This window comes from Prionailurus bengalensis, chromosome A1 (assembly GCF_016509475.1).
Source record: "Prionailurus bengalensis isolate Pbe53 chromosome A1, Fcat_Pben_1.1_paternal_pri, whole genome shotgun sequence".
NCBI classification, from domain to species: Eukaryota; Metazoa; Chordata; class Mammalia; order Carnivora; family Felidae; genus Prionailurus; species Prionailurus bengalensis.
This window is the reverse complement of record NC_057343.1, coordinates 135,898,283-135,914,224: the sequence shown is the minus strand read 5'-3', so window position 1 is coordinate 135,914,224 and position 15,942 is coordinate 135,898,283. Positions and strand designations below refer to the sequence as shown.

The 15,942-nt window shown below is 43.2% G+C and overlaps 1 long non-coding RNA gene across 1 annotated transcript in view; it reads left to right on the top strand.

Annotated features, from left to right (window-relative positions):
• The first annotated feature begins 3,773 nt into the window (after window positions 1-3,773).
• Window positions 3,774-15,942, top strand: part of LOC122489655 — a 53,216-nt gene continuing 41,047 nt past the window's right edge. The window contains exon 1 of the long non-coding RNA XR_006298966.1: window positions 3,774-4,916. This is a non-coding gene — a long non-coding RNA (uncharacterized LOC122489655). The remainder of the gene's footprint in view (window positions 4,917-15,942) is intronic.

Sequence of the window (15,942 nt, the reverse complement as noted above, 5' to 3'; positions counted from 1 at the left end):
TTTAGTTGGAGTCATATAGCTAGAATTTGTGCTCATTCAAATTCATGTCCCTCTGTTGACCCCAAGCCTTCTAGAAAGCCCAGTGGGATTACATGGTCTCAGATGGAATCAGGGGCCTGCGTTCATCAGCTTCAAAGTAGAGAGAAGGCAAGAGTTGACTCAGAACATGAACACGGTACCAAGAATAAAATCAGAATTGCCCATTTAATGTTTACACGTTTCCTAGGCTGGGGGTGAGTGTAGCTTGTTTACTTTTGAGTATAAATTACTGAGTTTTCCCACCTTGAGATAGAAACCCAACCTGTGAGACAAAATTTTCTTTCCTTCCCTCTTTTTCTAACAAGTTAGAGATGCCTTGGTGAAATGTGCATTGGTTTTCATTCCAGGTGAGAAAATAGAAGTAAGGCTGAAAATTCTAAGTAACGCATCCAAGGTGCATCTGAGACTAGACTAGACAGGACACTAATATAAATAGTCGCAAGGACTGGAAATTTCAAGCCCCTCCACCAATTGTTGGCAGTTGACGCTTGGCCCTGGGTCCTGGAGCCCTCATGGTCACCGTGCAGCCTGGGAAGTGATAGAGGGTGACACACACAGAGAATCTTTTCCTGGAAATGGGTTTGGAGGAGAGCTTATTATAAACAATAAGCCCTTGTGTATGGGATTGAAAATAAACTCAGACAGTGCATAAGGTTACGGTTATGTGTTGAAAGGCTAAAATCCACCATCTGTCACCTATCCACATGCCCTGACCCAAGCATTTGCCTCTGCCTGGACTCTCATTCCAGGAAATCTGACTAAGCGATCAGGATTTCTTTACACGGAGGCAGTGATTTACGGTAGACGGCCATGGAATTGAGGCTTATTTTTAACAGCAGATAATATTTTGGTTCTTTTTAAGAAAAGAGTCAATGTTGTATTAGGTGGTCACATGATTTTTTATCTGTCTGCTCATTACTGGTTACCCAAATGCTGCAGTCTAACGGGCTCTTCTGAGTCAGCTTTCATTTATTCCCCTCTGTAAGTATATATGATATTATCCAGTACAACGTGTTTGTTGGCTTCAAGCTATATGAGTGGAAAAAAAAAATCACAAGCTCTCAGGCTTTGCCCCTCCCTACAAAAAAACACAATGATTTTCCATGCTTGCTTTTGAGTGCATACTACAGTTATCATTAAGCAGATAATATTTTCTGGGCCAGAAACTCTATATATGGGTCAGGATGTTATCTCTTCCCGTCCCCCATGATGTACATCTCAGCTGAAATGCTTCCTTCCTGTCTTTCTTTCTCTGGTGGCACAGCTACGGTTCTGGAGTTAACTGTGTAATTTCAAGAGGGTATTTTCTGTCAACTCAAAGCACTTAGGAGGACTCAGGGAAAAAGTATTTTGGCACTTACCTAGGCAGGATGATTGTGCTGGTTGCAATAACATTTTGGAAATTAAAAGTGTCTTTAGTCTTGTGATTACATAAATTTCTGCTTGGCAAACGAGGATTGTTCTGGCTTCGTGGGCCTGGGATCTAACGTACCATCTTTTTTAACCTAAATTCTTTTTCTGTGTGAGTCTGCCTTGTTGGTGAAGGCACAACCCAGGAGGTGCCGGCTGGCTGTAATCCCGGTCCTAAAGCCATTGAACAATGCAGGGGTCCAGGGGGGCCTCAAATCTCTTTAGTCATTTTAGGAGATAAGGAGGACTGGGTGGGAACGTCACAGCTTCTCATTCATTTGGCTCATGTTCAGCTACAAGAAGGAGCTCGAGGGCACACAGGGAAAGTGCGGCTACTGTGTTTCCCTGATTCAGTCCCTGAAACAGGAATATTTCATGTATTAAAGGAGTCCCCTTGGCAGCTTAATGCTATAAAAAGTTGGAAATTTTACCCCAAGTGCAGGTTCCCCGCCCTGGGGCTACGGATGGGCTCCTGGCAGGCTGTAGGTTTATAGAGGGTGGAAAATCACAATTGTGTAGAAAATAGCCTGTGTGAGAGATGTGCCACACAATTGTGTCCTAGGTCATCTAGCATAGTGGTTAAGGCTCTGGCCTCTGACAAGTTCAAATACTGGCTGTATCTTTCACTAGTTGTGTGGCCCCAAATGAGCTATTTAACCTCTGAGTGCTTCTGCCTCTTCATCTATAAAGTAAGGGCAATGGCAATACTACCCCCTCTCCTCCATAGGGTCATCATCTTAAATGAGTTAACACATGTGAACTAGTGTGGCTCACAAAGTTAAGACTCAATACATTTTTTAGGGGTGACTGGGTGGCTCAGTCGGTTAAGCCTCCGACTTTGGCTCAGGTCATGATCTCGTGGATTGTGACTTCAAGCCCCACGTCGGGCTCTGTGCTGACAGCTCAGAGCCTGGAGCCTCCTTTGGATTCTGTGTCTCCCTCACTCTCTGCCCCTCCCCTGCTCACCCTCTGTCTCTCTCTCTCTCTCTCTCTCTCTCTTAAAAATAAAATAAACGTTAAAAAAATACTCAATAAACTTTAACTATTATTTGACATATCTGGGCTGCTGTCATGATAAATGAAAAATACATTCTTTTAAATGTGATTTCATTGCTATTCTTTGTCGATACATACAGGTTCAGTGGACGGAAACCAAATGGAGACTTATCATCATAAGCGGATTCTTTTCTCTTTAAAAACATTTTTTAATGTTTATTTATTTTTGAGAGAGAGACAGAGCACAAGTGGGAGAGGGGCGGAGAGAGGGAGACACAGAATCTGAAGCAGGCTCCAGGCTCTGAGCTCTCAGCCTAGAGCCCGATGTGGGGCTCAGACTCCCAAACCATGAGATCATGACCTGAACCCAAGTCAGATGCTTAACCACCTGAGCCACTCAGGCACCCTATTATCATAAGGGGATTATTATTGTCAGAAAGAGATGGAAGGAATAAAGAGGTGGGGCTGAGTTATCCCCAGATAGGGGAGAAAATACAAATGGTAGGAAGGGCCAGTGCTTCTCAGTAGGCACAGGACACGGAGAGGCTAGGACCCCCGTGATATTTTTAGGAAGTCATAAAAATGTTTTAAATTCTTTTAAAATTAGAAGTAATGTTTCTAATGAAATATTAATACATTTATCTTTGTGCAGTATGTACAAATTAAAAATAGAATTTTTGGTATTTTTCTGCAGCAAGTTGGCCAATGAAGGCACATGTATTAGAGCCCGCGGAAGTCATACGGCGGCCTGAGTGCAAGTGCTTCTGTTACATTTGTTTGTGTGCTTTGCTGCATTCCTAGTGAATGGGGAGGTGTTGGAGCAGAGCCTCCATCTGAGGTGTCATCATATACACAAAGCCTATCACGGTGCCTGGCACGTAATAGGCAACCAATGCCGAACCAATGGTTAGCATTTTCGGGTTACGAGCAACGAACTTGGTTCCCTGGAAAGAAGGGCATTGGTCAGTCTCTAAGCAAGTCAATCTCAGTGCAGCCTAGAAGTACATTTGGAAGTGGCATTCTAAGGGCACCTGGGTGGCTCAGTCGGTTGAGTGTCCGACTTCAGCTCGGGTCATGATCTCACAGTTTGTGGGTTCAAGCCCCGCGTCAGGCTCTGTGCTGATGGCTCGGAGGCTGGAGCCTGCTTTAGATTCTGTGTCTCCCTCTCTGCTCCTCCCCTGCTCATGCTCTGTCTCTCAAAAATGAATAAACATTAAAAAAAATTAAAAAAAAATAAAAAAGAAAGTGGCATTCTATTTGTGGATCAAAGCCTAAAAGGACAGAAAAGTCACCGATCAAGTCAAAAGAGAGATATATACTCCATTTTCTCTGGATTTGACTTGAGGGGGGTCTTTACATGAAAGACTGCACGTTGAGCTGAAAATGGGCCCAGCTTCTGGAAAGGGGGCCCTCACACGTAGGCCCTAGAGAAGTGGGGCTGTTAGCAGCAGAAGGGGAAAAGCAACTCTGGAGATTTGATCACAAACAAGTAACACCCTCTTTTCCTCCAGACTTCAGGCTCTTCTGGTCCCTCTGCTGCCTGAGGCCAGGGAAGGAAGAGGTACCTAACAGGACAGCCACACCTTGGGAAGCCGAGGATTTGGTGACCAAGAACCAGATACAATGAGACCAGTGGAATTGCCAGAGTTGTGCCCAGAGAGCTCACTGTGAACTGGATCCGCTTCATGGAGTACTGGGGAGGTAGGTTGGGGGCAGAACTGGGGGCAAGCATGAAGAAAATCGAGGTACGTAACTGTGGTCTAGAGGAAGAAGGGAAATACGGTCACTTTGGATTCTTTAGTGAATCAAAAATCTCCTTTTGCTTCATTTCTTGTATTCAAAAATGTTTCAAATATACTGTGAACTATTCACCTTAGGAAATACCAGAAATTAAAAAAAGCAACACGGATGATTCTTAGCAATAAAATATTCAGCAGTTTTTCGTATGGGAAATTTTAAACATATAGAAACAGAAAGAATACTGTGATTTCCTCCAGGTACCTACTACTTAGCTTTCATCTTAGTCAATCTTGCTTCCTCTGTATGTCTTAGCCCCTTCCCCCTCCCTTATTATTTTGAAGAAAAGCTCAGACATCATAGAATACCATTTTTATAATGTTAAAAATAACTAAAATTTTAAAAAAGGCTTTTCATGAATATATAGATGCAGTAAGACCATATAAAAAGAAATTCAAGGCAAGGAAAAGCACGGCACGTGGGGTGGTAGTTACTGCATGCGGGCGGGGCTGGGTTACAAGTAGATTAGTATCTGCGATTTTGTTTTCATCAGCCAGTTCTGGGTACTTGCTTGTTACCTTGTCAAAAATAAAAGGAGAGGAGACGGCGCAAAGACCAATATGAGAAGGTACATGAACCCAGGATTCACATTCATCTACTGCTGTGCACAGAAGCGCCGTTGGTCCCCTTTTCTGCCTGAGCCAATGGAGTCATCGTCGTCTTCCTTTTCAGAGGTAACTAGACTGTGTGGCAGGAGAGGACTTTGAATCCAGCTTATTTGAAGTCCTGGGTTACATGGGTGGAAATCTGTGTCCATAAGCACGTCCGTGTCCTGAGTTTCACTTTTACCCACGTCACTTGGCCTTATTCCTGCCTGAATTCTGGGGCCCCTGTCACAGCTTGCTAGTGATGGCTTCCTACCCAGGAGAGGAGCATCCCTTGAGGCCAAATGTGCCATGGGGGTTTCAATGAGATGCCCGTGAGGCGAAGTTTATTTCTGGCAGGCAGGAGAGGTTCCAGAGCAAGGGGGAAGACGGAGTAAGAAAGAAGTAAGCAGAGAGGAGGTAAAACAGAAAGAAAAAGGAAGAGTTGGGGAAGGGTTTGTTCAGAGCTACATATAGTATGTATTTTCTCAGTCCAAGATGTACTTAAATTGATGACTTAGAAAAACAGTTCCACTATCGGCTTAGGTCCTTGCTTGAGTTTTGGACTTTAATACAACTGTGATAGATGGCATCGCTTGAGTTAATTAACTTCCATATATTGAGGAGAGGGGTGGCGGCAGAGTGGAGTCCATTGACACATCTTTCAGTCCTGGCTCTGACCTCCTGAGGGGGTCATAGAAGCTCTCTAGGCCTCAGTTTCCATATCCGTAAGAACAAGGAGGTTGGGCTAGAAGGTGTCCAGGGTCCACTTCAGATGTAACATTTTAAATGTTTTTTGGGTTTTTTTTAATGTTTATTTATTTTTGAGAGAGAGAGAGAGAGTGCAAGCAGGGGAGGGGCAGAGAGAGAAGGAGACACAGAATCTGAAGCAGGCTCCGGGCTCTGAGCTGTCAGCACAGAGCCTGATGCAGGGCTTGAACCCACGAGCTGTGAGATCATGACCTGAGCCGAAGTCAGATGCTTAACCGCTTAACTGACTGAGCCACCCAGGCGCCCCCAGATGTAACATTTTATGATAAAAGAAACCTTTCTCTTTCATTTTGTATGGTTAAGTGACTTGACAGACCATACATTGCTCAGAAACGAATATTTCACAGGGATTTAAAAGAACAGTAAATTTAGTCTCCGACTCCCCAGATTAATGTTAAATTTCTACACATGCAGTTGCGTAGGTCTGGAGTTCTCATGTTTTTCCACATCCCTCATGACCTGCACACCTTAAGAGAAAATGAAGGTTGCAAAATCTCCACAAAACCTCACAGTAAATGGAGCAAAACTTTTCTTGACTAAGGAAGATTTCCCTGAGTGGGAACAGCCACTAAGTCAGCCTCAGATTCTAGATTCTGTATTCAGTAACAAAGTCACAAGTAGAAAATGGCTCTCTGATTTGGAGAACCACGGGATACAGAGCCCTGGCCCTGAGATACACGCACGAGCACGCATGCCTGCGTGCGTGCACGCACACACACATAATTGCAGGAAGCCTCTATTTGTAGTTTGTGCATTCTGACTTGGGGCCCAGAATCATGGCTTTTCTACTTCGAGGGGAACAAGTGACGAGGCCTTAGTGCTGATGCCAAGTCCCTTGGTACCCAAGGGAGATGCTGAGACAGGAGTACAGACTCTACCGTCTGTGCTCCTGGGGTGCTCATGGCATTAAGAGGGCGGGACTGGAATCAGGGTTAACATATCACAGGAAGTAAATAGAAAGCCTGGAATCAAACCCAAATATAAATTGTACTTAAAATATGAAGATGATCAAATCAGTGGGGGGAAACATTATTTAATAAATAATGCTGGGATAACTTTGCTTATATGAAATGCTTCCAGTTGAAACCTTAGCTCACATTATACACTTAAGTACATCCCAAGTGGATTTAAAAATGAAATACAGGGGCGCCTGGGTGGCTCAGTCGGTTGAGCGTCCGACTTCGGCTCAGGTCACGATCTCACGGTCCGTGGGTTCGAGCCCCGCGTCAGGCTCTGTGCTGACAGCTCAGAGCCTGGAGCCTGTTTCAGATTCTGTGTCTCCCTCTTTCTCTGACCCTCCCCTGTTCATGCTCTCTCTCTCTCTGTCTCAAAAATAAATAAACGTTAAAAAAAATTAAAAAAAAAAAGAAATATAAAAGTGAAACTGCCATCGAGGTAGGAAAAAATGTATGATTTTAGATTGAGAAGCCTTTTCCAAGGCAGAAACTATAAAGAAATTAGTGCATAAATTTGACAACATAGAGATCTTTTGTTTCTGTATACACTAAAAAAACAAAAAAAATTAAAAAACAAAAAAAAACATTAAAGGCATAGGACAAACTGGAAAACATATTTACAAAATATGTGCCAGATAAAGAATCAGCACTTCCCTTACAGCAAGAGTTGTTTTTGTCGATTCAGAAAAGATAAACCCCCACAAGCAAAAATTGGCATGGACAATAGGAAAGAAAGAACTACAGAAGAGCCTCAGGTATAATCCAAGTAGTATAAATTAAAACAACAAGTTACCATTTTGTCCATAAAGTCAAAGAGTTAAAAGACTCATAGTACCCTTGGTAACAGTGTGGTGAAATTAGCAACCTAAGATTAGATTTACTCCTGGCTCTGAGTTCAGTATAAAATCTTAGGGTAGACATTTAAAGCTTTCCGAGCTTCACTTTTCTCATCTATAAAATGGAGTACATAATAGTCTCACAGGGTTAGGGTGAAGATCAGATGACACAATGAATTTTAAAAGAACTTGGTAAATTCAATAGTATAATACACAGGTACATATAAGTATAATTATTGGGTGCTAGAAGCCAAGTGGATCTGTGCTGTGCCTCAAAGAACAAAAGGGAGATCAGGAGGTAGGTAGATTTGCTTCTTGATGCTATCTCTAAGATACTACACTACTCGAATAAGCTCCTTGAAAGAGCTGTGTGCCATTACAGGTTCAGTAAACTACAATTTAGAGATGGTGCTAACAAACACCAAGATACCTGGATGTTGCTATAGGAGCGGCAGGAACCTAGAAGACCCTAAAAATGGTATTGGCAGGAGTGGATGCCCGAAACCACCGTTCATTGGCAGCAGCCATGACAAGAGGTGGTGATGGAAGATACTTCCAGTGACAGAAACTTCCCCAGGGGAGCATGCGCTGAGAGTCCCTGCAATGGGACTGTGTCCAAGGAAAGGAATCAATAGCTCAGGGCAACTTCAGTGAGCCTGGCAGGAATTACCCTCAGAGCTGCCATTGAGAGTCACAGGTCAGGGATGGTGCTGGGGAGATCCTGTGGAGGTGTGGTGGTTAAAATGTGTAGGTTTTAGAACCAGACTTCCTGGGTTCAAATCCTGACTCCACTAATGGTGTGACCGTGTGGAAAGTCTCTGTGAAGTAGTTTTCTCATTTGTTAGGTGTAGATAATAATTGCATATAACTCACATGGTTACTGTGAGAATTATATGAGTTAGCACACATAAAGCATTTAGAGATTCCTGAAACATAACAAATGCCTAATCATGTTAAATATTATTATTGTGGTTGTTATTGGTAATACCTACTACCACAATCTTCTTTAAAAAGAGAATAACACATTCTCGCTAGGAAACCTGGCATTATGGGAGGCTTAAATGCGTCTCCATGTAAGTTCTAGAGCCCCTCTAATGTCTCCCCCCCAAATTAAAAGTCTAAAAAAGAGCTCCAATCAAAACAGTAGGTTATTCCCCTTGCTACATAAGGCAGTCTTCATTCATCATTTGGCTCTGCCTCCTTTCTTCCATGCAAAGGAAGGAAGTACACACTAGGGTAACACAGCATTCACGAAGACGGGGCTCCTTCTCACCCCCTTTAGAGACCGTTAGAGACACTCCTGAATTCCCAGCCTCAAATTCATACTCCAAATAAATGCCCCCAGTGGAAAGACCATTACTGTGCTCTGGCAAGAGAGAGGCCAAGTGTAACTTCTGTCTTTTTGTATTCAACAGTAAGTTCAAGTATCTCAACCATGAAAATTTTGTAAAGAGTTTCCCATGATATTTTTGGAATTTCCAATGTGGAGGTGTTTGATTAAAAACTGAATGAGAGCAGGTCAGACTCCACTCCCAAGTTATTCTGCCCTTCCCTTCTGGGTCCATGTGTGCTTTGTGCCCCGGGGTTAGTGGTGCTATAAGCAAAACATTTTCCCTATGTAATTTGGAAAATAAAACGATTTGAAAAACTAATTTTTAAATACGGCATTTGGGGGACTACATTCAGGGATGCTTGATCCCCACTCCCCCAAGACTGGTTTTGTTTACCAGTCATCACTGCTATTCAGAAGAACACTCACTATAATATGTCTCATTTATGGCATGTAATTGGAATGATAATTAATTAGTCATACCATAAGAAAGAGAGTACGTTTGTTTTGACTAATAGTTCTTGTGAAAGGAATAGAGATTTAAGACATGCTTTGGGTCACGCTTCTGCCATCAGATACATAAGGTACCATTATCCCTATAAATAAAATGATCAGGTTTCAAGAGGTTAAGTGTGTTGCTGGAGATCACTCACCCAGATCATTGTTAATGGGAGAGAACAAAGGAGAAAGAAAGAAAAGAACCATTTGCCTTATATGTCATCCATGGTATCTTTTCCTCCAGAGAGAACAGGGGCCACAGCCATCAATGGTTATAGAATATACACCAAATACTCCCAACTATATAAACTGTAAAAGAAGCAGCCAGAGAGAAGGAGAGTAGAAAAGAAACAAAGTTTCTGAATACTCAAAATGGACAAAACAAATCAAATCCTAGATGTTGAACAGGCATGCCCCCAGAAGATGGCCGCTCTACCCATGTTGTCAGAGATGAGTTGAAAGAAGAGAGCAATGAAAGGTGATAATACCTTCCGGCTTTGTTGAGGAGCAGCTTCACTTTCCTGTCCTATTTAATTATAGCTACTTGGAGCAAACAGAACTCTGTTACTTCCTGGGTTTCTTGGGGGATGCTGAAAACGAGTTCTTCTTTGCCCTGTGTAGTGGGAAGAACATCATTTGGAGTAATATATGATCCTGACTTGGCCAACTCCCTGTGAAAACATATTTGTTCATCTATAAAATGGGAATGACAATGATAGGAGTGATTTGGGAGGGCTGTTGCAAAAACTAAACGGGATAGTATTTGTGAGGTAGTCAGCGTTGTTTCCAGCACATGTTTCTTTCCTCAGAAAAGTGAATTCCCTATTCTTTTGTGGGAAGTAGAAATAGGGGCAAAAACTATCTGGCACCTTACTCTGTCAGCCTTTTTCTCTTTCCCTCTTCTCTGCCTTGGACTTGACACACAGGGCTCAGGCTTAGTATTTTCCACTCCTCTTTTGTTTTTTTCCCCCTTTATCTCCTGAATTGTGAAATATCAGCGCAACCAACAAAATAAATTTTTAACTCACCAGCCTTTTGAGCCTGTGCAAACCTATGTTCAGATAAGATGGTTTCACCCCACCGCTGGTTTCATAGCCTCAGTGTCATATATTTGTAAGTAGTGGAACACGATTGCTGTAGATTTAATCAGTATATTGTATCAAGATGTATTGGCAAGCCAAGAGTTCAAGTTCCAGTTTTAATGTGACTAAGTCCGAGGTAAAGACAACAGAGTAGCTTACTTATAACACATTCTAGAGCAGGACTAAAATTGGAACGTCCCATGTAATGTCAACACCTCTGAGGTGCTAGGACTGGGGAGTAGCCTCTTGATATTTACACAGTATACCGTATGTCAGGAGGCACATCTCCCTCTCTAGTATAACCTCAGCCATCTGATCCTGGTTATTTTAAGTGAAGAAGGTCAGCAGATCGGCCAACTTTGAGGGGAGGCATATAAGAAAACTGCATTTGTATCTGAAGGCGGGGAGGAATGGGACTAGATTAGTTAGAAGCCCACCAACCACAGAGGAAGGGCAGATGTGCCAATCCTATAAAACTTTGGTTGGAGCACAGAGCTCAGAAGTAGGAGCCATTTCAATGTCAGAGGAGGAAAAAAACCCGGAATTACCCATAGAGGGAAAACTTGTTAGAACGTGGTATTTGTATTAGTTGGGTTTCTTAGTTGGAAACAATAAGCTTTGATTAACTTCCAAAAAATTCTTGGGGCACGTGGGTGGCTCAGTCAGTTAAGTACCTGACTTCAGCTCAGGTCATGATCTTAAGGTTCGTGAATTTAAGCCCATGTGGGGCTCTGCATTGTCAGCACAGAGCCCACTTCACATCCTCTGTCCCCGTATTTCTCCTCCCCCCCCTCTCAAAAATAAACATAACAAGATAATAATTTCTTGAAGAGATATTTAATTGCTTCAGATAAGCCTTTAACATGGAGAACCAGAAATCTGAGGAGAGTAGAGCTACACCCAAAACCGTGCTACAGGAATTTTCTGGTGAGAATGGTATATTCATTTTCTAAGGCTGGCATAACCAAGTACCGCAGACCGAGTAGCTTAAACAACAGAATTTTATTGTTTCACAGTTCTGGAGGCTAGAAGGCCCTCAGAGTGTTGGATCCTTCCAAGGGCTGTGAGGGAAGGGTCTGTTCTAGGCCCCTTTCTTTGGCTTATAGATGGCCACCTTCATATTCACATGGCAGTCCATCTGTATGTCTCTTCATATTGTCTTACCTTCTATGCATGTCTCTGTTCAAATTTCTCCTTTTTATAAGGACAACAGTCATGTTGGACTAGTGCCCACCCTAATGACTTCGCTGTAACTTGATTACCTCTGTAAAGATACTATCTCTAAACAAGGCCACATTCTGAGGTATTTGGGGTTAAGTTTTCAACATGAAAATTTGTAGGAATTGGGCACCTGGGTGGCTCAGTCGGTTGAGCGTCCAACTTCGTGTGCCCCACGTCAGGAGTCGAGCCCCATGTCAGGCTCTGTGCTGACAGCTCAGAGCCTGGAGCCTGCTTCAGATTCTGTGTCTCCCTCTCTCTCTGCTCCTCCCCTGCTCATGCTCTTTCTCTCTCTGTCTCAAAAATAAATAAAAACATTAAACACTGAAAAAAAAAAAAGAATTTGTAGGAACCAATTCAACTCATAACAGAGAGCTCTACTGGATGTAAGTTATAGGATACTGTTTCCCAGTGGTGATATTACTTACCCCTGCTACCTTGGTAAATGAGGGAACAATGGGCCACTGCCCCAAGCAGGAGCCTCTGATTGACTGGGCTTGGTCACACGCACATACCACCCCTGCCAGTGAGCAGAAGGAAAGCTAGAATATGGCCTTTTCAGTTTCTAGAAGGGATGCCTTCTACCGAGACTTGTGCTGTAAGGACATCCCATATGGAGGAAGGAGGTTCGGTGGCTGAGTACTTAAAAAACCTGACAAGTAGCTACATCAGTGCTTTTGAAACCAACTAGTGTCTTCAAGTAGGTATATTAGTCTTTGGAAAGAGGCTCTGAATAACATTTAAATAGAGGGTCTAGAACCAAGCCAGGTGAAAAAAGAACTCTAACGACTGATGGCAAAACATGTAAATTAGAGCCCAAGTCTATTTCTTGTTCACACCAAGAGAGGCAGGGTAATGTGGAAACTTTCTGCTCAAAATGATTAATTTCCCTTTTCACAATTCCCGATGGAAGAGGCAAGCTCCCAGGTCCACACATCCCCTGTCCTCACTGACTTCATCACCACCACGCTCTGTGTTGAGATATGCAAGTGCTGAGGCGTGGAGTGCACACATTTCTTGGGATTGGAAGAGAAGCAAAACTGGACAAATGCTGTCAGGGCCATTGGTCAGAGTCATTGCTGGGTGATAGACATCTGTGTCAGGACGGTCGGGGCAGTCCCTGTGTCGTCCTGTGGGAGTATAGAAGCATTGAAAAGAATGAGAGCCTAAGAGTGAATAGCCACTGCCATGGCCAAGTTCTTGCCTTGCCTGTTCTCATTACCATGCCTTCTGCAGGGCTCTTTTATCCACTTGTGCTTTCTTGTTTATTGAGCACTTATGGGCCAGACACTGTGCTAAGGACTGAGATGCAATGAAAATACTAGGTGCCTGCTCTAGGGAGATCCCAGCATGGAGGGTGAGACTGACATGCTTTAAAAAGCTACAAAGCAATATTTTTAAAGCACATATCAGTATGTGGAATTATGTATCCTTTCATGCATTCACTTATTCACTCTGTCCCCTACCACTGCAGTGCAGTGGACTTTGTCACTTTTACTGCTGTGTGTGTCACACCACAGCACATACGAGTCTAGAGAATGTTAGGGATTCAGTAAATATGCATGAATAATATTTATGATGGAAGCATATTAAAGAGTGCTGGGGCGCCTGGGAGGCGCAGTCGGTTAAGCGTCCGACTTCAGCCAGGTCACGATCTCACGGTCCAAGAGTTCGAGCCCCGCGTCGGGCTCTGGGCTGATGGCTCAGAGCCTGGAGCCTGTTTCCGATTCTGTGTCTCCCTCTCTCTCTGCCCCTCCCCCGTTCATGCTCTGTCTCTCTCTGTCCCCAAAATAAATAAACGTTGAAAAAAAAAATTAAAAAAAAAAAAATAAAGAATGCTGAGAGAAATCAGGAGAGGCTTCCCAGAGGAGGAGGCTATATGTCATCATGACTCATTCTCATGGTGGTGAGTTGATTGCATTAACAATGGGTTTTTATAATTCTCTATATTCATACTCTTTGGCAGTGGTCTTGGCCATGTGACTTGTTTGGACAATGGGATACCAGCAAACTTTATGCAAGCCAAGACTTGAAATGTGGTTTCTGATTTCTCTCTTGGAGCTCTGCCACCACCAAAAACACAAGGCTAAATTAGCCTGGGAGACAAGATACCATAGGAAACAGAGATGAGTTACCTCAACCCAAGGCCATTGTAGGCCAGTGAGGCCCAGCTGAATGGACAGCTGGTTGCAAATATATGCACAAGCATATATTAGATCAGCAAAGCTGATCTTTGCTAGATCAGCTAGCTACTAGATCAGCAAAGCTACCCACCTGGACCCAAAGGAGAATGAGAAATAATCAATGCCTTTTTTAAGCCAGTGGGCCTTGAGGTGGTTTGTTACACAGCATGATTGTGGCAGTAGATAACTGATACACTTAGCGTCTCCCTCAACAACAAACTGTGAAATAGTGATTTTTATTGCCACTTCAAATAGAAGAAAACTGAGACAGAAATAAATAAGAGGAACATAGAATTTCTCGATGAGTCTTTGGACTTCAAATCAAGTACTCCTTTCTTTACGCCATAATTGCCTTTATGTATAGCTATGTGTCTCTGATGTATCATGGCAGCCTATGGGTATTTATGTAATGGAAGGGAGGAAGAGAGAGAAGGAAGGAGAAAGGGAGGGAAAGACAGGAGGAGGAATGGAAAGAAAGAAGGAGGAAGGGAGGAATAAGTTTGGCCCCCAAGGCAATGTTTGCACCAGTAATTAAGCCATACAAGTGTTGCATGGGGAATTCTGAGTAATGTTTAATATAAACCAAAGTCAACTTAAAAAAAGTGGGTTAAAGAGAACTTTTTTAGAGTGTAAAGGAAAAGAAGGGTAGACAAGAAAGGACAGGGAAAAGGAAGTATATGTTTCTGTGGGACAGAGGAAATCATTCATTCCGTTTTTGGCTGAATGGTCAGGGAAGGAGTCTCTGAGGAGGCGGCAGTCTGCGATTTGAATAACAAGAGAGAACCAGCCATTTGAAGATCAGGAAGAACAACATTCCAAGGCAAGAGAACAGCTGTGGCAAAGGACCTAAGGCTAAAACAAGCTTGGCAAGTTCAAGGACTCAAAGGAAGGCTAGGGTAGCTTGAGTGAAGTGGGAGTGGGGGGTGGGGCAGATCTTATTCTAGGTGATATATAACATATGGTTTGAAAAAGAGGGCTTTAGAGAATAGATTGTGGGAGAATAGATTATAGGCAGCCAAACATGGAGACAAGTAAGCATTGCTGCAGTTGTCCCTGTGAGAGATGATGGTCGCTGGACTTCGGCTATGATGGTAAAGACCACGAAGGGTGGATTTGTCGTGGCAACCAGACCTGCCAGTGGAATGAATATCAGGGAAAGGCAGGAAGCAAGAATGAATCCCAAGTTTTTGGCTTGAACAACTGGGTGAGTAGTGGTGCCATTTACTGAAACAGAGACCATCATAGGAAACACAGGGTTTTGTTTTTTGTTTTTCCCAGAGTAGGAGATTCGTAGGGAAAAGAGAACAAACAGAGAATAGGAATAAAGGGTTAAAAATACAGTGGCTGCATCAGGAAGAGACTCAGTAACCTCAACAGTATCACTGGGACACATCAGTACTCCAGCTGCGTGCCCTGATCTCATGTTTTAGTCTGTCTGAATGATCCAGGAAGGTTAGATTGTTATGGTGTGAAAACAAACAATTGAAAAATTAAAATAGAACCACAGCATTGCCGAAGAACCGCTTTTTAGTAAATAGCAACAGCTGTGGGCAGAGTATGCGAAGTTTGTTTTTCCTCCCCAAACCCAAGCACAGTGCACTTGTGAGCCCAGCACTATTCAGTGGTGAGTTCTTGGGTAACCACCTCTTGTTCCACATAGGCTCTCTCTGTCACAGTGGAAAAAAGGAGACATGTGAGTTTGTTTTCTAATATGACTCGTACTTTTATAGCACTTCATCTGATTGTTGACAACAGCGCAGCGAGGTGAGCAGAAAAGATAACATTATGCCCAATTTTTAAATCAGGAATCTTAAGAAGAGGCAAAGCCACAGGGTGAATAAGTGGTGGAGCTGACACCTGCCAACGCCCGGGTCAGTGTGCCTCGGGTCGAGAGACTTTCTCTCTTTCCCAAGGCTCACTCTGTATTGTTGATGGCCAGCTCTCTCGGTTTTCCAAAGCTGTTGTTCTGCTTTTGGGTCCTCCTTTTGTCAGCCTCCTGTTTTTAGTGCTCTCTTCTCCCCTGCCTCCCTACCCAACATGGATTCCATGGTACAGACTTTCAGTCATTCTCCTGTATACTCAGTAAAAGCCTATGAGAACACGTCCTATAGTAGCATGAGCTCAGTAGACATCCTCCATGCATCATCCCCCATTGTCATTTCACTAACCTAGGCATAGCAGGGCTCTCCTTTGTGTGCAACTGAATTTTTGGACCCTGTAATGTTATGGTAGGATTTTGCTG